This window comes from Accipiter gentilis, chromosome 23 (assembly GCF_929443795.1).
Source record: "Accipiter gentilis chromosome 23, bAccGen1.1, whole genome shotgun sequence".
Classification (NCBI taxonomy): domain Eukaryota; kingdom Metazoa; phylum Chordata; class Aves; order Accipitriformes; family Accipitridae; genus Astur; species Astur gentilis.
In genome coordinates this window covers 18,623,256-18,645,692 of record NC_064902.1, presented here as the reverse complement: position 1 = coordinate 18,645,692, position 22,437 = coordinate 18,623,256, and the positions used below count along the sequence as shown (strand labels likewise).

The 22,437-nt window shown below is 42.3% G+C and overlaps 1 protein-coding gene across 1 annotated transcript in view; it reads right to left on the bottom strand.

Moving 5' to 3' along the window:
- The window catches only part of TAFA1 (TAFA chemokine like family member 1), a 232,433-nt gene that overhangs the window by 91,462 nt on the left and 118,534 nt on the right, over positions 1-22,437 (bottom strand). The gene's annotated exons all lie outside the window — the stretch shown is intronic.

Genomic DNA, 22,437 nt, shown 5'->3' with positions numbered 1-22,437 from the left:
ATGATTTGGCATGGAAGACATTTGTAAAATGTGCAAAACTGGCTAAAAATGGCATTTCAAGCAAAACAAATAATTATGGCTGATGCTACAACTTGCATTTGTCCTTCACAGATACATACATAGTTAACATTTTTCAGATTTTTTTTTAAAGTACAGCCAGAAAGCAGGAAAGGAAGCAGAATTTCTTGGACAGATAAATTGCAAGAAGAATATTTTAATTTTCTGAGCAGGTCTAGTAAAGGACTTTGGTGCTACAACTCCTACGCTTGCACAGTGCCTTGAAATGAGCACGAAATATCCCATGCTTGGAGCACAGAGCATCTGAAATCAGCACCCTCCTCTAGCTAGCCATCAGCTGAAGTGGGTGAGATGTGGGACTTAAACCCCAATCACCAAATGCCCTACTCCCAGCTCATTTTTGTGGAAAGGTCCCACCCAGGACACTCTCTGAATACATGCATCCACAGCCTTTCTTTCAAAACATGGGCTCTGAGCTGTCCCTGAGCTTTTAAAATGTAGTTGATGGTGCTGGAGCTTTCCTTTTTATTGCACAGAAGTTTTGTAGCTAAAGTATTCAACCAGCAAAGCAGAGGCACAGATGCCCTCATCATCCACCTCTGCTGAGCACCCTGGTCATTAAATGATAGTCAGAGCAACCCCATGCTGTTGGGTAGTGGAGCGTGCTGGTTTGGGCTGGGGTAGAGTTAATTTTCTTCACAGTAGCTAGTATGGGGCTACGTTCTGGATTTGTGCTGAAAACAGTGTTGATAATTTAGGGATGTTTCAGTTATTGCTGAGCAGGGCTTACCCAGAGTCAAGGGCTGTTCTGCTTCTCCCCCTACCCCACCGGCGAGGAGGCTGGGGGGCACAAGGAGTTGGAGGGGACACAGCCGGGACAGCTGACCCCAACTGACCCGAGGGATATTCCAGACCATATGGGGTCACGCTCAGCATGTAAAGCTGGGGAAGAAGAAGGAAGGGGGGACGTTTGGAGCGATGCATTTGTCTTCCCAAGTCCCTGTTATGTGTGCTGGAGCCCTGCTGTCCTGGAGATGGCTGAACTCCTGCCTGCCCGTGGGGAGTGGGGAATGAACGTCTTGGTTTGCTTTGCTTGTGTGTGTGTGTCTTTTGCTTTACCTATTAAACTGTCTTTATCTCAACCCATGAGTTTTCTCACTTTTACCCTTTCGATTCTCTCCCCCATCCCACCGGTGGGGAGTCAGCGAGCGGCTGCGTGGGGCTGAGCTGCCGGCTGGGGTTAAACCATGACATGGAGGTAACAAGAGAGCTGATCACTACCTCTGGGAAGGTAGAAGCCCTGGATTCTGGACACTGCTTCCAGAACTACTGGCACATTTTATCCAGTCACTTGAGTCATGCTGTTAAAGCAAAGCATTTAGGTATTCCCAGAAGTGGAGAGCTGGATAAGCTTTCAGAGTTGCAATTTCAGACGCAGGAACCTGAATTTTGCCCAAGCCTTACATTGATGCTCAAATCCTGTATTGGATTTGTCTTGCTCGTTCCTACTCCAGGACCTGAGAGCCAATTGCTTGTCAGAAGCACTGAAGCAGAGTGGTGGGAGGGCAGAGAAACTCTAATAGCACTACAAATCAATAAGGACTTTTCTTATATTACAAGTTTGTTGCAGCACAAAGCTCTGCAATCAGATGCTGCACATATCATTGTTCTTTTTTAAAATTTGGAGGCATGGGGACTCTATTGGTGAACAGAGCACTGCGAGATTTTGTGCCAAGGTAGCTATTCTATGGGAAAGAAAGATGTATTTCCCAAGGGCACCACCAGGCTCTTCTTGAAAGCAGCAGCAACAAGGCCATCTGAACAATGTCCTTACAAAAAAAAATAAAATAAAAAAATCTACCATGGTTACACTGTATTTCAGGGCTCACTCTGCTGCGTTTACTTAGGGTTCCACTGCAAAGATCATCTTGCTGCCAGCATGTCACAAATACCTGGGCTCCCCACGGTAGCTTCAGGGAAGGTGAAGTTTCCCTTCCCTCTCCTCACTAAGTCGAAACCAAAACTTCGGGGAGAAGAGGTGGTACCCCCAGACAGAAAGGATGACAAGTTCACAAAAACCTGGAGGAGGAAGAACCTCATGGTAAAGAGATGCCAATCGATGCCTGGAAGGAGCTGCAAAAGGCGATGAGACACTCCTTCTCTCCGGTTCTCACTCTCAAACACTCACGACCCGGTATATGCCACCCATGGCAACCTGCCTTCACCGAAATCCGTTTGCCTTTACAGTACTTTAAATATCATTTACAATTACACAAGATGTCGTGTCAGCCTTCTGTGAATTTTTGTGCTGCTGTGAGTGCAAGTCGGCACTATTCGGTGAGGTGAAGAAGAGCTGCCCCTCGGCCACCCCTCGTGGGTGCCCCATGGACTTCTTGGGTCCACGTGGAAATACAGATAGATGACTTCAAAGGGCTTTCAGTTGCGTTACACCAACCCCACAAAAGCTCAAAATTATCCCGTTCTGACCTACTGTTGTGTCATCCTGTGTAAGGCAGAAGTATTATCTCTCGCTTTGCTCTCTTGCCGAAGCAATATCTCTCTGTTAAGTGCGCAGGGTATATCACAGGATTCGCCTTAGGGCAGAGACTGTAGCGACTACATTTCCTCGCTAATGAGCAGCTGAGAAAAGGTTGTAAAAGGAAGAGAAAAAGAAGTAGCAGCAACGCTTTTAGTTAAATATCAGTCATTTGATCGATCTTATTCCAGTTTGATGTGAACATAAAAACATTAAGGTCCATGCTGTAACTTACTGAGCTGTGAGTAGCAGACATGATCTGCGGTGGATCATGCCTCTCCCACTGACAATCCAGGACCTGTGACTTTTGAACAACAAGCTCAAACACCTGACAACCTGATAGACATTTTATAAAAGTACATTTATTACGGGGTGCATCCTAACTGACACAAATTTACTCAGCTGATTTTTGCCAGCTGAGGATCTTGCCTTGGAATGACGACAGCAGGCCAGGCTGGAGGAACGTAACAAGAAATAAACAGTTGGTATAAGTTCTGCTGTTGTCTTGAAGTACCTCAATTGAGTTTAATGGTGATTGTTTACAGCACAGAGTGCAATACCAGTCATGAAGTGGGAGAGCAAGTGAGCAGATGACAGGGAGAGAAAGGGATATGCATTTCCCTTTCCCAGAGTATGTTACTGAAACTACTGTATTAATTCTCCAGCCTTCTTTCCTTTGAGATACCTCCTTATATTGATCTGATGGTACTAGGATGCTATCTAGTCCAGCATTTATAGAAATAAGCTGGCAGGACTATACTAATATTAGCATTTAGGAGAATTTATCTGGTTGAGTTAGCTTTGGACACATGTGCATTCTGTTGAAAAAACACACGAGGGGATCTTCAACAAGAAACAATCATTGCAATGAGCACAATGCTGAAAGCAAGCCCTGTTGATTGCTGGATGCTGACCAATGCATTAGCGATCCCAACAACTATGTGCTTTGCGTGGATATTAAACATATCTATTGCTCATATCTTCTTCACGGTTTGCTTAACACTGACCTTCTGATTTCAGCTACTCATAATAACCAGAAGTAATTTGCCAAAGGTAACAATGGTAACAAGTAACAACTGTACTTAGGCCTAACTCCCGTATTGCCACAATAATTTAACTGTATTAGCGTCTGATGGCAGGGAAGATTTCAAGTCCCAGCACAGTGAGATAAATGTTACTAAATGTTAGACTACTGTGAAAGATTCAACAAAACATAATTACCATGATTATAGGCTATAAAAAGTAACATTACAAAAGAGCTCACTTAATACAAAGGAGAAGAGGAACAAAAAATAGATTTCTGTCTAGAGGTCCCTTTTACACAATTACAGCACATTTCAGCAGTCGATACAAAAAGCCAGGTTGTCGTATCCATGAAAGCGGAGAGAATTGGGTTTTTCATTAAACCAGTGGTATCTCCTCACTTCCCTCCCTCCCTCTGGTTCTACTGGTTTTATTTTGATGAGAGTTATTTTGATGGGCCATGACCAACTTGTCACCCCAAAAAAGCATTAAGACAACATATCTTTCACATAAGGAATTTCGCATGACCCACAGTGGCATATAGAAGGAAAGGGACTTTGAAAGGGTCCAAAGCAAACACAGAAATAGTGGGAAAACCACATGAATATAAACTTTCTGCCATGGAATATATAGAAATATTCCTTCTTTTAGGAGACGTGGAGTTGACTTTCATTAGATTTTCTGTAACCAGACCAGTGGACTGGCCCCATGCATACATTGTATACAATATACTGTACATGTTCAGTGCCACTTTGGGATAACGTTCATCCCAGAATATGCGCATAAGTCTGTTACTTCAGTGAGCGTCCACTCTTCCTCCCCATGTGTCATCTACGTCAGGTCTATATTGCAGCTTTTGGTTCACTCATGAACAAATTTTGGGGACTTTTCGCTGTTCAGCAGGAGTGAGTGTCTACCAAAATCTCAAAGATTGCCAACCATTCTTCTCCTGTTATATTGTGCTGATATTTTCTATCTCTTTCCAGTGGAAAAGTAAGCATACAAAAGTATTTCTTACTAGCAATGCAGCTTGTTAATTTTTATTTTTTTTTTTTTTTTATCTCATCAGGCATTCTTCTTATCAATTACATTTTTCCTCACTGCTACAGTCCTGAGTTGCAGTCAGCTCAGAGTCTGTTTTGGCCAGAATTAAAAACATGACCCAGAAATTCCTTACAAAGAAAAAATGATTGCCAAAATAATTTAAAGTTTTAAGTAATGATTCGTTTGAATAACTCTTATACAGGTGTCATGGTTTAACCCCAGCCAGCAACTAAGCACCATGCAGCCTCTCGCTCACTCACCAGGACAGCAGGTCACCATATTCTTCTTCTGGGTAACCTGTTATTTTTATGCTATAGGAAAGCTTTTCTTAGCTAGATCGATAACATTCTGCCCTGCCATTTTGAGAAACTGAAGCATGAAAAAAAAAAAAGTTTTGAGAAACATTTTGAGTCCTTTTCTGTGCTTCAGAGAACTCAGATCTCTATGTGTACTGTAAGAGCATAGTTCTGTTGTGCCATTCACCCACTGAATGCAAGCAGTTTGGATTCAGTGGTGATACATTAAAAGAATGCATGCAAAGGATATAGTATTGTTGAAGGGAGAAGATTCATAGAAGCAGTCGAGTCTGTTTTCTGTATCATGAAAGCAAAGGAGAAGGATGGAGTGTCTTTAAAGTCAGAGGCAACCTAAGGTGCACCTGGGACTTGTGAGTTCATTTAAACCTCTGCTCTCGCCGGAGCTTTGATGGGAGCGAGGCACAGAGGGATGCTCTCGGAAGTGCTTGCCTGCGTCTTTAGCTACCTAAATAATGTAGGTAATCTTAGACATCATCATCAAAATATCACATTGTATTTACATGCACTGAAGGCAACACTTCTATTCAATTCATGCCAGGTATTGAACAAAAGAGAAAAGCAGAAATGAAACCAGCATTTACTCTTTGCCTATAGTACATTCTCTGAGGGGTATTTACCCAGCATGAGGAATGTCCCAAAAAATAGCCTCATTAGTGGTCTCCCACCTCCTCTGGCTGCAATTTAAGGAAAGACTTCAATCATGACATGATCACAAAGTGACGAAGAATACAAAGCCAGAAGTTGTTCAGAAACCCACAGCACATTCATTAATAGCCCTGGGAGAGATGCGCATTCCTCCAGCAGCTCTTCGGGCAGACGCGTGTATTGATCTCTGCAAGCTGCCTCCTTCAGAGAGGCTGCACAGCAGTCCTGGTCCCATCTTCCAGATTTCCTCCTCTCTTCTGGAAATAACTACGCCTCTAAGAGGAAGACATCCTGTTTATACCCCCTTCCACCTTCAGAGCCCTCCACAAATCACTTTCTGCATCTGTGCTGAAAATCTAGTTACAGCAGCTTCCACATCACCTTCCCACTCTTCCTTCCAAACTGGCAAACCACCAGAACCTCTTTTCTTTTTTTTTTTTTTTTTTTTTTTTCCCAAATTACAGCCACCAACAGGAAAAGCAGAGAGTTGGCAATAGATGTTGGGCCAGTTTCGGTGGGGTTTGGGGCAGTTGAGCTCGGCAGTGCCGTGGCCCATTCCTTCGTGCGGGGAGCAAGCTGCTAAGGAGCCACCGCTATAATTTTGCTGGGCTAGAAAAGGGGGTGTCGTACTGCAGGCAGGACTTTTTTCCCTCTGCTGTTGCTCAGGTGATAGGCCTGCCCGCATCATGGCTTTGCAACTTTTGTTTTAGGCCTAATTATTTATTATTTTGCAACTCTGCCGCGAGCGCTGGGACACGGCATGGTGGGAATCTTTTACGTGTACAGAAGCAGTTGAACTTCAGCTTTGCTTAGGATCACTTTACGTGATTTGCCAATCATTTAACATGACTAGTGATCAAATTGGAGGTAAAAGATTCCTGGTGAAAGCAATAAAAATCAACAGAAGAAGCCCTTACAGTCATTCCAATTATTTTCCAAATTCAGTTCACAGGTGACAAATTAATGCTTAAGCATATTGGGGGAGTATGTGCCCTTTATTTAAATAGCAATATAGATATCAATTAAAGGACAAATTAGTTATACCTTTTGACTTATCTGCAAAGAAGAGAATTGCTACAGTATTAAAGAGTTTTTTAACTAGTGGGTAGTCTGGTAATTAGGGAGCTGTCAGAGCTTGTTATGTTATCTTGCAGCAGTTGGTGTTCAAAATACTTCTTGCCACTCATGATCTGAGTGGGATGTTGTTAATATGCAGCTACAGTCTACAAGAGTTCAAAGGGTAGAATTTAATTACGATACTGTAAATTCTTAATTTTCAATTACTATGACACTAGGGAACTGCCCTTGAGAAAGGGCAGATAAAAGACATTTTGGCATTTACAAATGTATGAATAAATAGGAAGGCAAAGAGAAATAATATTTGCCGGATTGTTACATTTGCAAGTTCTGCGGTTGCTTTTTTAATTTATTTTTGCTGTACTAGATTGGGAAACATTTTCCCGTGTCAACAGTTACAATGCATCATCTGCAAATATTATCTCACTCCAGGCAGCAGTTTCAAGGCCATCAAAAATAATACTTTGATCTGCAGTGTATTGTAAGGCCACGCACAGCTGATGGTCACAAGAGTTATGTACAGAAGATAACTACCTATTCTAGGAAAACCCTTATTTGGAATCAAACGCCCAGATACCTTACAAGTCTCCTTTATTGCTGAATTCACAAGACCACCTAGGCCAGTGATGTGCAAATATTTGGGAGCAGGCCTTTCTCTGCCTTCCAGTTTTACCACCAGTCACCACTGGCCTCACCACGAAACTCAGCAGTATAGAAACGATCTGGCTTCACCACCAGCTGAATTCCACCTGGAGGCTGTGGACCACACTGGAAATGATGGATCAAAGTATCCTCCTTCCTTGCTGATGCTCCCTTACTGACAACAGTTGACTGAATATACCCAACTCCAGCACACAAATTGACTTTTGTAAGAAAGACCATATATTCATTAGAAGGGGTACAAGGGATTATCTTGAAGTCAGCGTTAGTTAGGAAAGCAGAAAAGTAGAGGAAGAAAGATTGCCTAGGTAAAATAATCAAGTTAAAAAGACAAGTATCTTTTGCCCTATGGGCAGTACTTTAGACCTGTGTAGGAGGGACAACACTGAACATTGGCCCCATGTAGCCTCTCTTACAGGAGAGCATCATCCCTGCGCTACCCCTAACAGCACAGCCTGTTATATATCACCTACAAGTACACCAAGTGCACATTGTCAACCTGGTTTTCTCCCTGCCATTTTCAGAAGTGCCAACACAAACGTTCACTCCCGGGCAGCGCAGCTCAATACAGAAACTTACTTGCAAAGCCCCCCCTTGTGCCTGCAAGCGCGGTGAGAAGCAACGCTGCTCGCCCTCATCTGCACGCAGAGCCGCGCGCCGCGAAGGGCTCGGTCGCCACCTTTGCCTGGAGCAGGAAGGTTTTCAGCTTCTCTTGTCCTCGGAGTTATCAGAGACGGTTTTGAAACAATCCTTAGCAGAAGGGTAGCAAGCAAATCCCCCACGTAAAAGGGAAATAGGAAACGCTCCATGACCCTGGGACGTTTCTTTTATCATTGAGGAGCACCAGTGACTTGCATTTTAGACTTACGGTCAAGTTACTGCGGCTTAACAAGTCACACCAGGCCAGCAGAAGTGCACTAACTATCTAGGTGCATGCTCTTTGCCTGCAGCAAGTGCAAGCTAATGCAGCTTCTCTTACACCTGAGGGCATTTAGGAGAAATTTTGTTACCTTGTGTTCACCACAAAGACTGTAGACAATTTACAGGGGTTCAACTGGTTGGGCATGTTGTTACTACAGCTTACTAATTTACAGGGGAGCCTTCAATAGATGCATCAGCCACCGGATTTCAGTTTCAGTGGGAAAACCACACATCACCTGCAGAACCTGACCCTCCAGATCTGCTGCAGGTCTGCGCACCTGACATTCATGCAATTCTGAATACCCGAGCTATTAGTTTCACAGCTCCCAGTAAAACTGAGCAAGATCGAACTCACAGAAAACTCCATGTTCCTCTCTGAAACTGCACTGATTTTATTTTATGATGGTCTTTATGCCAAGTTTCAAACAACCATTATCTGGGGGACTGCAGCAAAAATCGTATCTGTGGGTGTTTCCTACCAAACCCATAAAATAAAAATAAATGCTCCAGGACCAAATATCTAAAGAAATCTTTTATTCAAGCTGAATAAATAGCTATAATTGAATCCCGTGAAACAGGCCATCTTTGGTGGGGGAAGGGATAAATAGTCATAATCGAAAGCATGAGACTCCGCAGTGGGAAACTCTGCTATTAAAATATTTTTTCTGAGGTATTTTTAAAGCATTTATAATTTATATAAAAACACTATGCAGTACCTTTAAAGTTATTTAGCATGAAAGTCCAATAAAAAGCTCCTTAGGTTTTAACAGCATGATACAATAGCTCTCACAGTATGTATAGTTACCCAACTCATATTCAGTAGGGTAGGGAACAAAAGCACAATACTTAGTGCTCTCTGTCAAATCAAGAAAAAGTCATTTCACCACTTAGAGTGATTTACATGCATGGCAAATCAGTCCAGAATGCAGGTGCCTTATCCAAGAAGGGAGAGGAAGTGCAAAAGGTCAGAAACACTGTCAAAAGCACTAAATATAAAGCAGTTCCATTTGGTTTTCACGATTATGAGATGCTGAAGGAAATCCCAACTGAAGCATGTCCTTCAAGCAACACACATGTAGCACTATCCTAATTTTCTCAGTTATTCAGCAGTGGAGATTGTGTCAGCTTGTTAATAAGGCAATCAGCATGTGAGACTCCAACACAAAGAATTAGGAAAACAACTTGTTTTCAAGTTGTAGGTGCACAGAAATAATTTATTTGCTGTCTTTAATTTCCAATTCTGAGCTCCAACTAGTCCCTTGCTTTGTTTTTTTGCAGAATGAAAAATAAAACTAAGGCAAAAGCTCTAGCCTCAGGTCCCACTGTACGATCTCTCACTACAAGTCAGTGGGAGTCTATAGATACGGCCAAGGGCAGTTTTCGTCTCTGTGCCCGTGATTAGTGATTTCAGAAGGTAAGAAGAGTGAAGAAAAGAAAAACAGAAACAAAACTTATTTTATGTAGGACAGCTGCTTTTTCATGCTCTGGGCCACTCTGTACCATGGCTCTGACTTTGACATGGACCTAGCTTTGAAAAGGCATGCAGTAAAAAGAAGTCAATCCACTTTTCATTATTTATTATCAGTGAAGACTGGTGCCAACAGCACCAACAAAATCTAAACCACTTCCCCCCTGCTACTGCTTCCATCACCTGCGCGTGGTGGAAGACCTGCATCTCCCAGCACTCAGGGAGGGGACGTGCTGTAACGTTTGGCAGGGACAAACCTGCAGACTTGTTGAACGCTATATCGCCACGTGGGGAAGAATGGCGTCATACCAATGGGAAGGGTACGTGGGCTGTACGAATGAAGGCCTCGGCAGTGCCATGCGTGCACAAACCTGTTTCACAACCAGCCTGTCAGCCGGTGGCATCACAACATTATTCAGATTATTTTGGTTTGTCCGGTGCAAAGAAACCAATTATATTGGATAGAGTGAGAGGGGAGCATTTTTTCCTAAACTCTCACAGTCATTTTTTTCTGGACTGACTCCCACAAACATAATTTAAAAGTGTTTCAAGGTGGTCTTTCCATAACCTGAAGTGTTAATAGATTATTTAATAGACCCCCACACTAATCCAGACAAGCATCGTGTACAGGCTAAGGAGAAATCTAACAGTCGTCAATAAACAACTGAAGAACTACCATCAGTTAACGGTCAGGGCTTGACAGAGAGCATAATGGTAGCTTCATCTTGATAGGGGATTAACTACCACTGTTCATACTCATTGAGAAATAAAAAGAATATAATCACAGAATAAACTTTTAAGCTGCAAGAACACAACTCTGCTCTGTGATCCTGGGGGAAGCAAAGGTTGAATCTGCTCCCAGATCAGAGCAGATGAAGTAACTTCGGTCATCTTCAACCATCAAACTCCTGCCCTAGTGCCTGTATCGCAGGCTGGGCACTGCCATAAAACCAGCTGTTTGCAAGGCCCTGCCGCTAGACAGATCCATTGAGAGCACTTTGCCCAGCTGCAGATTGAAATTCCTGAATGCAAACTTAACGGGTCCTTGGTCTGTCTCAGGACCTTCCTGCTGAAGGACAGCAATCTAGGCAGGAGGGTTCACAGCTCACCCATGCGAATAATCCTCCAAGTGCAAGTAAGCAAAGCACAGAGTATACAGGTAAGGTACACGCAGTGAACTGGTGTCAGATGAAAGGGAGTTTGCCAGGTCTTCCCTTCTGATGTTTGTGTATTTGTGCTGACTGAATCACTACGAAAAAGGCAAGTAATAACTTTGTAAGTGAAAGTGTTCAAAGAACAAATAGGTCTTTTTAATTTTCAAACCTAATACTGCACCCCTACTTCACTTTAGAGGTAACACCAGAGGAGCTAAGTGCATTATACTGTAAATACACCAAAATGGAAATTTTTCTCTGTAATGGAATAGCTGATCACCCAGGCCAACTTCTCCATTGATTTACATTCCGCGTAGCCTCAGGAATACTGTAAGGGCTGTAAATCAGCGAAGAACAGCATCCTTTGAGTCTAAATCTCCTCAGCCATTCAGAAGTCATGTTAATATGCTCCTACAGCTGTAATGTACATGAAGCGATGGTCACTCGGAGCTGTTGCAATCAATGGTATTGAAAGAGAGAGCTGTGGTTAGCTACCGTATCGATCATGTTAAAGAGTGATAAACAATTACAACAATATCAGGCCAATATCATTGCACAGGACACTAAACAGAAGATTCTCACGTCTTTAAGGCTGCATTTTTTTGTAGCCGATTATATCAAATTATTAAGTTTTATAAAATCTGGTTTTTTATTTTCCCTAAATGATAAAAGTATTGGAGGACAAACATCCTTTAAACCAAGAAGGTAAAGCTGTACTCAGAGAACTGGCTGTAAAAAACCACCTCGCCAAGTTGCAAATTTTCTTCTTCTCAGTAACTTTCATCATCTTTGAGCTAGACAACGAGTTGGTTTTTCCTTTTACCAATAGCACCATGGGCTTGACACTCCTGAGAGCTCACGCCTGGGGCAAACCTGGTGATAGAGGGACAGAAACTCAGCTCCAGGGACTGGGGAAACTACGGCCTGAGTTAATTTGACAAAGACAGGACTGGAAGTGAAACCAGCTCACTTCCATGGGTGCCCTTCATATGCAACACTGCCAGAATAGAGCACACATTTCAAAATTTTTCTAAGTGAAACAAATACAATTTCAAGTACCTATAGGAAACAGAGCCACTAAAAACATGCACTTCATTTTCTCACAGACATGTTTTCCGTGCTAATTTAGACCCTTGAACATTTAGGAATTTCCACATCTTAGCAAAAGGCAGGTGAAATCCACTTCAGTATAGAGATGGGAAAAACAATGTCGGTTTGTGCCAATGTAGGCTATATACCAACACATATGAAGAGAAGAGAAAGGAATTTTCTCCTGCCATTTCCTTCAAGTTGCATGCTATTTCTACTTTTCACATTAAAAAAGATAGGTCTGCAAATTTGACTTGCCGAGTCCTGATGAAACACTCCACCAGTTCTTAACTGGTTAACAGGATTGCTGTACAGGACCTATTCTTTCCGATTCCCTGTGCTGATGTTCAGCTGTGTACGCTGGATGGATCTTCCAGACGCTCCGGTTGTGAGATACATTTTCCATTATGTCTTTCGAGCCAGAACAATTGGAGAAAAAATGGCTTTCTCTAGTTGATACAGAACAACCAAATCATTCTTTATTTATTTTTTTAAAAACATAAAAATCATCAGCTATGGGAGCAAACCAAGTGAAGGGACTGGCAGAAGCACTCAAGGTGATAAATCTAGAAATAAAATGTGTGCCACTGCCCCTGAAAACAGCTCCCCGCTATCAGCAGCCATTGCTACGTGTGCTCAAATCCTGTCCCTGGTTAAGTTTCACCTGCAAGACTATGCTGTAAAACACTTTAAACTAAATTCACAGGATCTTTCCTTTTTGAGCCAAGCACAGGTCAGCCAGGACCCTGACCCTTGTAATACTTCGCTTCATGAATGAAGTCAACTACCAGCACATCGTGAATTTGCCTTCTGACAAACCCCGCCACCAGACCAAGAGCAAAATAAAGAAAACTCCGACCTGCAACACCTGCCTGTTACTTTAGTGATCTTTGTAGGGTCTCCTGTGCAAAAGCATCTCTGTAAGCATTTTCCTGAGAAGTTTTAAAGCAGGTACTTCTCCATCAGTAATTCTTCGCATGTGATTCATTGGAGCTATCGCTGCCAGGGTAGTGCTGGGGGAGAAAGACTGGGGCTTCTCAAAATGTAAGAGCCCTTTCTTCCGTAGTAATAGCTGTACTGCTGACTGAATAAAGAAATAGGTATTAGGCCTCTTAGGCTCCCGCATTTCAAAGTAGCCATGTAGCATGCATATTTGCCCATCAGGGGGTAAGCACTGCGTGGGAGCCTTGTGCACAAATCTTATTAAGTAACCTGTGGGATGCACGCCAAAAGCCCGCGCACCTCTTTACATAAACTAGCATGAACGTTTATTTACCATTTTCATTTTCTGTGTCAATCAGCTTTGGGGGAAGAAAAAAAAAAAAAAAAAAAAAAAAAGAGGTAAATTGTTGGTCTCCACAATGCCTCAGTACAGGAACACTGAACTACTAGATTGTTGTCTCCAGCATCTTTCTACACGGTTTTTGATAAGATTTGTTAGCTAATTTATTTACACAGTGTTAAGGGTCCATCTGCATATGAATCAAATGCAAAGGTTGACAAAAAAAAGGAAAAAAAAAGTCCAAAATCCTTCTATACTGCAGTGTAGAAACCAACAAACAGAAAAAGGCACTAACCCAAAAGAAAACAACTCCTGAAATATTTTGGAAGGCAGACTGCTTTTCATAAACTCATTAAAACAATTCCCAATTAGGCATAAAATAGAAGGTTCAAGATTCATATTATAAAGAAAGAAAGTGAGTCTCCATCCTCATAGCTGATTGATGTTGTGCTCTGCAAAGCTTTAAAAATAAAACTCCACACCAGCCTCCCTCACCCCCATCTTAAAATATTGCTTTCCAAAGCAATCAAGAATACCTCCTGGAAGAGCCAAATCAAACTATATCTTGTCCTTGAGGATATTAGCTGAGAAACAATTTTTGCAAGCTACACTGTAAGGCATACATTGATCTGATGACAGCTTTTGAATCTTTAGATAGAGTTGAACTTTGGCCTTTTTTTCATAATGCCAGCGTGCCTGTCTCTATGAAAGCCCTCAGAGTCACAATTTTTTTGCCAAACACAGAAAGATAAATCTATGAATAATTCTTTTGCCATTTCATTTCACTATTCCCACTTCTCATGCAAGTTTGTGGGCCTGCTCCTGATTTTTTTCCTGCCGTGCTATAAGCTAACACATAATTTATAAAGAAAGAGATAAAAGTAATTGGGCTTAGTGGGTTTTTCAAGTTGCTGGATTTTTAATTTTTTTAAAGGAAATGAAAATCTTTTTTTCTTTTTCTTTTCTTCTATTTTCTTATCCTAAGACAAATGCCAGCATTTTCCTCATGCTTCAGTGTGGGCACATGGAGTGATTCAAAACTGCATGGAAAAATGAAGCAAGGGAGAATGTATTGTCTAATAAAAGCTTATTTTAACTTACAAGATAGGAAAGGGTGGGATACTGAGGAAAAGAAAACAAAAATAATTTAACACTTGAACAAGGAAGCTTCATGTCCTCTAGCCACCTGTAAGATCAAAGTCTGTTGTGAGCACCCCACTTGCCACTTCCATAGAGTTTATGTCCTGCAAGCAAGAACTTCTCCACAACTCCCTTATGGCTCCCAGCAGCTTCCACTAGCTGGGGTTTTAGTATCTAATGAAATCTAACAAGGTCTTAAAAATAATAATTCACTACTGGGATATCAATTTGGTGCCAGCAAGCAAGACAAGATAAAATAACTCTTAAATATGTAGATGTCGTGGTTTAACCCCAACCAGCAACTAAGCACCACACAGCCGCTCACTCACTTCCCTCGCAGTGGGATGGGGGAGAAAATCAGAAGGCTAAAAGTGAGAAAACTGGTGGGCTGAGGTAAGGACGGTTTGATAGGTAAAGCAAAAGCTGTGCACACAAGCAAAGCAGAACAAGGAATTCATTCCCCGCTCCCCACGGGCAGGCAGGAGTTCAGCCGTCTCCAGGACAGCAGGGCTCCAGCACGCCTAACGGGGACTTGGGAAGACAAACGCCATCGCTCCCAGTATTCCCCCTTCCTTCTTCGTCCCCCAGGTTTATCTGCTGAGCATGACACCCTATGGTCTGGAATATCCCTCGGGTCAGTTGGGGTCAGCTGTCCCGGCTGTGTCCCCTCCAACTCCTTGTGCCCCCCCAGCCTCCTCGCTGGTGGGGTGGGGGGAGCAGCAGAAAAGCCCTTTGCTCTGGGTAAGAACCGCTCAGCAATAGCTAAAACATCCCTGAATTATCAACACTGTTTTCAGCACAAATTCAGAACGTAGCCCCATACTAGCTACTATGAAGAAAATTAACTTTATTCCAGCCAAAACCAGGCCAGTAGATAATTCCCAAAGAATAGAAAAGTTCAGTGCTCAGCCCCTCCATCAAAGCCTGCTGAAGTCAATTAGAAGACTTCACTTCTATAACTATAAGTTAGCATGTGGTGAAGGCTCAAAGAAAATGGTGAAGTTGGCTTTTTCTCCCATTCTCCATCACCTTTGTAGTCAGGTACAAAAAACAAAGAGATCCCTGCTAAGAAACTAAAAATACAGGCCAAAAGAAGGTGTTTCCTCAATCTTACACCTCTCAGGCAGATTCCCCAGGACTTTACCAGTGAAATCCAGGAGGATATATCTGGAATCCATACGGCATTGAGCAGTTTAAGTAAAAGAATATCTATGGCACAATTTCTCTTAAATACATCTCACATCTGTCAAATGTGCATTGCAATCAATACTTTTATGACTGTAGCTGCAAGTTGCTAAAGAAACACAGCAGCTATCTTTTACACTGATATCAGCTAGATATAATGGGATATCGGAATTAACGTTAGCTCAGTCAAGCATGACAGCTTGGCGTAATGACTAAGTGTCAGCTACTTTGAAAGTTTACATCTCTTTTAATTACCACGATTACCCAACTGACTGGTTTTCTGCTTATATGCCTCCTGGAGGCTACAAACGAGCAACAAACTGTAAGACGTACATACGTCAGCAAAGTTTTCCACAGAATTGTAAGGATCAGATGTTGATCCTTATCAAACTGCTGTTCCCTGCTAAGAAACACATTGCAGAAAATCTTACCACTGCTTGGGCTGGCGAGATGTATTCTATTTTTGTTCTCTTACTCAACGCAACGGCTTTTCCAGACAGTGGTAGTTGTGGAAACTTAGTAGATCAAGGAGTTTTCTTATGCAAGGCCTCTTCTCTATCCCACCAAGTTCAGGGTGGTTGAAAGCCTGCTTGTTTTATTTCTAGTTAAGGCTTCCCTCTTTTGTCTCCAGGCTAATACAGCTCTTCAAACCAAATCCTGTGGGTAACGTGTTACACACAAGAAGTATTTTTAACCCTGTGTACCTGGACAGTCTGGAAATACAAACCTAATTTTTAATGAGTTCTGTTTTCAGCTAAAACACCTTTCACTTTGTCCCCTCAAAACTAGCAAAAGCAGAACTTCTGTGTGAAGGAGTACCAGATAAGCACACGCCTATACAAAACCTATTGAATTGGTCAATCCTGTACCAGACCTGCATAAGACAAACTGGGACCACTGGCACTCACTGAGTGCTGTTTCCAGGGAGGACTACAGGAAACCTCTGACCGGCGAGTGCTGAATTAGAGCTTTTCTGAGGGATAGCGGTTTGCAGTAGGATTCAGTCAGGGAGGGACACCTCTTCACCACCTCTCCTGTCCATAAATGTACTTTTGCTTTCCCAGCCTTCACCCCCCACTTTTGTGGATTGCATCCCAAGTGTACTCCCCCTTAATACATTTCTGAAGCAACTATTGCAAGAGCTGTGAGGAGATGTTTCCATAATGAGGGTAATTATCATTGCATTTTAATGTACTGCAATACAGAGCCATGCTTCAGTAGCTTTACTTTAGAGCAAGTGTTAAAATAGAGAGCTTTAGATCTGTCATGAAATACGTCTGTAACTAACCTTTGGTGCTGCATGCCAGGTTTTTCTCATACTAAACACTAATGAGGTATGCTCTGGCCAGCCTGCCTGCCACAAGTGGATGAGGCTCTTCTAATGAGTCTATAGCTAAAAAAAAAAAAGGAAATAACTATCAAGTCACTTTGGCCTCTTTTTATATACAGTGCCATCTAATAACTCTAATTGTGACAGAACATTGCCTCCTAGAGACCAATATCACTACATTAAAAAAAAAAAATCAAATCAGAGTGCAGCAAAGGACATGGGAGCTCATAGAAAAAATAAGATTAGCCATAGATATGGCCAACTATCAGAACCATAATAGTGTTATAAATCCCACTACTTTCAATATATCTGACATAGTATACACGGATAGAAAGTAGCAGTAAAATACCACATACAAGTTCATTATTTTCTTTGGCACACACCACTTGTATAGTTTTGTGAGAAGGGAAAGAAAGGGCAAGAGGATGTTTAAGGGATGGTGAAGGAGCAGTCACCCATCTTTTTGCAATGAGAAAAATCCCCATTTTGGGCAGAGCACAAGAAGCCTCTCACAGGAGAGATGAAGCCACTAACAGCAACCCTCAGGTACTACTGGCAGCTGTTCGAAAGCCTCTGAGCTCAGCCAAGTCCTGAAAATCCTTCTCCAGCCTGTCAAGGCCCAGAAAAGGCAGCTGAGCCTTGTTAGCAAATTGGCCGGGAAGAATAGGTAAACTTCAGTTATCCCCAAAAGCCAATTAGGAGGACTTAGAAGGCGAGTCTGGCTGGTCAGTAGTAGAAAAGAGATTGGCAGCCTTGGCTGGGGAGGTAGGAGCCAAGGTAGCCGCAATAATTACCAAGGTTGCGCGAGTACATGACGCTCTTTGGGTCTCGGCTGAGAGCAGACAGGCAAGCAAGACGCGACACAGCAGGAGGCTTGGGATGGTGATGCCGTTAATCGGAGACTGCAAATAAACCCAAGCCCGAGCAGAGCTCTCCTCTGCATCGCCCGGGCCCCGTATGAAGCGTGTTGCTTCTGCTGTGCTGGCTTGACCCCTCCAGCAATCCTGCTATTAGACAGTGGAAACATTAGACATGTCACTGTGCCTCCTGCCCAGGTCTGTGCTTTTGCTGAGAAGCGGCTTTTATGCATAAATAAGTAAGCGCGGGGAATCTGGGATTGAAGTCCCCACGAGTGAGATGAAAATTCAAAGCAAAGCCTGTGAAAAACCCAACCTGGAAGCAGTTTAACTACTGGCCTCAGAGTTGGCAGGGGCAGCTAATGGAGCAAGGGAGGGAAAAGAGCACAATGCATAAATTGTGAGGCCAGGGGTCAGTCGGAGCGGAATAGGTAAGAAATCTCCTTTATACCCACTCTCACCTATTGTGATTTCCCCTGCAGAAAGAAAGAGCCTTCCAAGTGAAGAAGCCATCAATGCAAGCTGAATTTTATGTTGGCTACAAAACAACTCTTATTAACCCTTCTTCCAGGAATCACCACCAGGTTTTTCCCGTACTATGCAACATCTCTCCCGAACAAGAAAGTCTCTTCCTTCATGAAAATTGTACTGTTGTTCAGTGGCATTTTCTGAGGCATGAGCCTGGCAGCTTCCATCGTTTCCCACAGGAGCCCCAATCTCACCCCAATCACTTTCCTAAAAAAGCCTTCCTATTTCTCCATCTCTCAAGGCAGCGAGAGCCGACTGCAGTGAAGAAAGCATAGTACAACAAACCTGTAAAGAAAGGGGCTATACAACTCAGAAATGTTAAGTATTATTAATGTATTAGAGGTAACACAGTAGCTGTTCTTGCTATTAAATGCTTTAGTAATACACTAATCTCACCATCCACAGAATTCCTAGCATCTCCCCAGAGAAGCTGAGATTACTGCATCAGTCATATGAAGGAAAATGTTGCTTTTCCATTGTGATTCTACCCACATCTTTTAGCACTGCCTTATTAAAATAACTTGCCCCTGACTTTCACAGCATTCTGAAGGTGACAACATTTTTAGACATGACATCCTTCTCCAACAGAGTGCAGTTACGGGAGCCTTCTAATGGCTTTTGCAAAGCAATAACTCTGCAACTTGGACCCCCCGCCCCCCCCCCCCCAAATATGAAAAAGCTGCCTTTATTAAGATCCTCTTTTTCATTAATGTTTTTATTTTAGAGCTGGATATCATCCTGTGGATATTGATGGTAGAGAACTGGGTACTGTGGCACTGAAAGCATTTTCTCCTGGTGATTTATTTTACTGTAAATACCCTTCATTTACTTTATTGAAGCATGAAAAATAAAACGAAAAAAAAAAAAGAGATAAAAAGAACATTTTGATGTATGCTTTTTTTCCAAGCTCAGGTGTAAGGTGTCTCTGGCAAGAGTAATCTGTCAGTAGTTAGAGACAGAATAAACTCCATCAGAAACCTAGATGTTTCTGCTTCAATGTGTTGGGGAATTCTACCAAGAAACACTTGGGAGCCCTATCCAAAAGAAGACTTCTGGAGATCAGAAAGAGTTGTTCGTTTGGAAGTCTCACTGCTAGCAAAGCTGCTCTTTGTGCAAGCTGTGCAGGGATGCTCTCCAGCAGCCCCACCACTGCTGACAAAGTTCCCCAGTGGCCTCCCTGCACCTTTCTCAAGCATTCCTGCTATGATTTTATTTTGTTAAACTACATCAAAGTTTTGAATCTCCTCACAAGTCATAAAAACATAAACACATTCATAATAAAAGCACTCACCAGCTATCTCGGAAAAGGTAGATATCAACCTCAAGGAGTTATTTTTCCTTACATCCATAAAACTTTCTTCTTAAGTAGCTTGGGAATATAATTTACAAAAAAATTCTGATTCGATTCCCTTTAACTTCAGGTTTGTCCTTGACTCTTCCAGCAGGAAGATTTTCTTTTAGTAATTTTACAATTTCAAATCACCAGCACTGCTTTCAGAGCTGCTCAAATACAACCCCTCTTTTGGCAAGAATCCTTTGCAGGTGAGTTAAAATGTATCAAGTGTCAGCAAACGAGCTACAAAAGGGCATCCTACCAGCCACCTGATTTCACTTAAGCAAGGACAACAGATTCTCTATTTTTTTCATTTTTCAGTTAACACGGTATTTCCAGATATCAACTGTATTTAGAACTGAATTTTTTATGAACATTTGCTCAATAAATGCATCTTCCCCCAGTCCCAAGATTGGTATCTGTCTCCCCAACACTGCAGCTCAAATATTTTTTTGGCAAAAATAGTTACAGCTGAACTTATGCTTTTGACGGAAACCTACCAAGAATATCAACACATCAAAGATCTCCATTTGAATTCAGTGAAGCTATCACTTTTTTCTCTGCTTTTAATGAAAGAATTCCTTTAGAAACATATCCACAATCCTGCAGTATTGTGACTAAATTTTCATACCACTTGTAATTCATTGTCAGCATGGAAGTCTGGGGAGAGCAGTATCCGCTCATCTCACATAAAGGCTGTTGGGGACTAACGGACATTGCCAAGAGAAGACAGATATGACGGTGAAGTAGGATTATACTAAAAGGACCACAATTTCTTCCCACTCATCCCAACCACTAACAAGCACATCCAGACAGAGTACGGCCCCAGCTAGGGAAACACTCAGCTGTCACAATGTGTATAATGGGTAGAAATCACCATTTTCTCAGTGCTCGAATTGAAATCCAGGCTGGAGCAGATGGGGTTTGTGAGTCTGAGACCCGTCATCTGCTCCCTGGTATCCCTCCTCTGCTCTGAGCAGATTTTGACTCTGGGCCCATATACACTGTGCTTAGGAGGGTGCTTGAAGTAGCTTAATTAGGGAGATGCACTACAAAAGCTGTTCTCATACACAAGAAATCATTTACTAGCATGAAGTATAGAAACAATTAAAGTGTTTTCTATATTTCCATGTCCAACACACTCTGTAGGGCTAAGAAGCACCCTTATAGCTTCTTAAGAAAGAATAACAACAATTAAAATTATTAAAAAAGAGCCTGAGACACCAAAAATTCAGCAATTAGAAGAGCCTAATATCGTATTCATGCTTTCATGTATGAGATGCTCCCCAACTGTTCTTGCCGAATGCCTACATTCATTACAATGTGTAAAACTGTGAGTGATAGTCATGGTCTTAAGTTAAATTATCCCACATCAAAAATCAGTCTCTGCTCCTCTACCTCAATCTTGTCACGCTGCTCGGCTCCAAAGTTGGCCACTTCCCTTAATATAATCCTTATCTTTAACGCTTCCCTCCCTTCCCCCTCCCTGCACTTAAAAAGTGCTTTGTACTGCAAAATGTTGTGGCAAAGGATTATAGGAAGAAGGGGGAAACCTCACTGCAGCAATCTCCCCTCCTATCCAAGAGCCAATTTAGATACCCAAGGTGTCAAAAATCTCCCAAGTAGCGCTTTCCTCCCATATGGTTTTAAATGTTCCCTCCCCAAAGATGACCCTTCTGAGATGCCACATCCCTGGCATGAGCACACCGCTACCAACCCCAGCTGCTCGGGCTCGACACTTTAATTAGCCGGGAGGGGAGGGAAGAGCGCAGAGCAGCGACGGCAGCAAGCCCTGCGAGCGGGGCTGATTGCACAGTGGGGTACGATGCCAAAGTCTGTGTTCAGGAGTGACCCGGGACCTTTCTCATTTCAACTGATGCAAACAGAAAGCACCAGGATTCCCCTCAGACGCTCTGGGAATGCCAACTGGCAGAAAGAGAGCTCATCTAGGCTAATTACTGAAAGAGTAGGACAAGCAAATGAGTCACAGCAACGGAAATCTCGGCAAACGATGGTTGTCCTTTCATCACATTAAAACCTGGTATTTCCTTTGGGAAAAATCAAAACCATTTCCCTTCCTTTAACATTAATAAAAATCACGTCAGAAACACCAGCACAGACTTACAGAAATGTGACTAAGTTTCAGAAATGTGGCTTTTTTGGAAAGCTATTCAAACACGCTAAATAATCTTTAATCAATGGAATGATTTGATTTTTTTTGTGTGAATTGTTTAAAGATGAAAGAGGCTTTTAAAGAAACTTTTAGGTTCATTCCAGGCCTATGATACCTCTTCAAATTTCAGAGCAGTGGCTACGCGTTCAAGTGCTGCATTACTGAGAAATGTACATCAGCTGGAAAATCAAAATGTTATCATATAGACATATGGACATTATCGGGAAATGAAGATCAAGTAAAAGTTTTCAACATGTACAATAAATATTAGGGGAGAATATTATTGTAAATGAACTGGAGAGTTAAATAGCATTATCACAGTGGAGAACAAGTCAGTTATTACTATTCCAGGAAAGAGTAGGTGGAATTTCAAGGCAGTGGGTGGGCTGAGGTCCTTGCCATTGAATTCAATGACAGACTTCAGGAGGAGCAAATTCAGACCAACAATATGATTGCTTCGAAAAGCAGCAGGTTACCTGCCTTGAGAGTTAAAAGATCAGAAGCTCCGAGGGATCACTTTGCTGCAAAATCCTTGAAAGCACAACTGCAAGATAGTGCTTTCCCCTGCACACGTAAGGAAACTGCATCACTAAAACCAAGAGACCATTTCTGTGCCAAAATTAAGACAAGTTGCGATTCACCAATGTGCAAATGTCT